A 1,329-nucleotide genomic window follows, 5' to 3' on the forward strand; every position below is an offset into this window, starting at 1 on the left:
TTGATTTTTTTTTGTGATTAAACAGTTATTTTGATTGAATCACGAAAATTGGTTGAACTAAAAAACTAATAAATATAAATCAATAATTAAAACAGTTTAATTTAAAAAAGAAGACGGTACCTAAAAATTATCCCACATATGTAATAAATTAGTGTTTATCAAGAGTACGTGGAGTACGTATTTTATTCTCTTAACAATTTATTCTATAAAGTTAAACATTACTATTACTACATAAATAAATAATATAAATAGCACAATAATACTGTAAATACAAAATTTTATTTACATATTATACTACAATTTCTTGATAAAAAGGTGGTGAATCAAAACTCTGCAATATACACAAAACAACAAAAAAAATGTTCCTGCAGAGTCTAGGCTATGAATTTTTTTTAATGAATTTCACTTAACAAAATTCACAAGCCAAAAACTCAGTCCAATTATGTATAAAACTGAGCTTGTAATAACAGAGCCAACACACTACATTCTTTTAAGCCATAAAATGTTCAAGTCCCAAAAAAAAAAGCCATAATAATGTGACCAAACACTTTTTTCAAGAGGAATCCACACTCTTCGGCATCATCATCATCATCATACACTTTCTTCAACACGAACCAACACATCCGCCGCGGCATCATCATCATCATCATCATCATCATCATCATCATCGGAGATTTCAAAATGGAGCTCCAATTCATCGGCAGACAAAAATAGACGATCATCAACCAAGCCATAAAATATTAGTTAAGGGTAAATCAAGCAAGTCACTGCGCTGACGTAAATCTGTATCAATTTACTATAGTGTGGCCCAATAAAAATATGTTTGGATTTGACTTTGAGATGGGAGTACAGATTGAAAAAAGAGATTATATTAAATAAGAGTACATAAGAGTACATATAATTCTTCATATTGGTATTTTTATGTCCTTAGGCAATACCAATCATATTTTTCTTCTAATTAAATAAAAAACACCAAAACATATATCAACAGAAAAAATAAATAATATACTAACAAAAAAATTATCATATTCTCATAATCTGAAAGATATACTAGTACAAAAATTTCAACAAAAATACCAAAACAATTTAAAAGATATTAAAAATATAAAAGAGTTTGGAATAAAAAAAATAGCTGAATGTATACAAAATAAAGTATATAAAATTGGAGTACATTTGAATTTGACTTTGAAATGGGAGTACCGACAAGAAAAAAAAAAACGGGGTTTATATTAAATAAGAGTACACATAATTCTTTATATTGGTATCTTTATGTCCTTAGTCAATTTCACTCATATTTTTCTTCAAATTAAATAAAAAATATCAAAACAT

This window comes from Arachis ipaensis, chromosome B06, assembly GCF_000816755.2.
Source record: "Arachis ipaensis cultivar K30076 chromosome B06, Araip1.1, whole genome shotgun sequence".
Taxonomy (NCBI): Eukaryota; Viridiplantae; Streptophyta; class Magnoliopsida; order Fabales; family Fabaceae; genus Arachis; species Arachis ipaensis.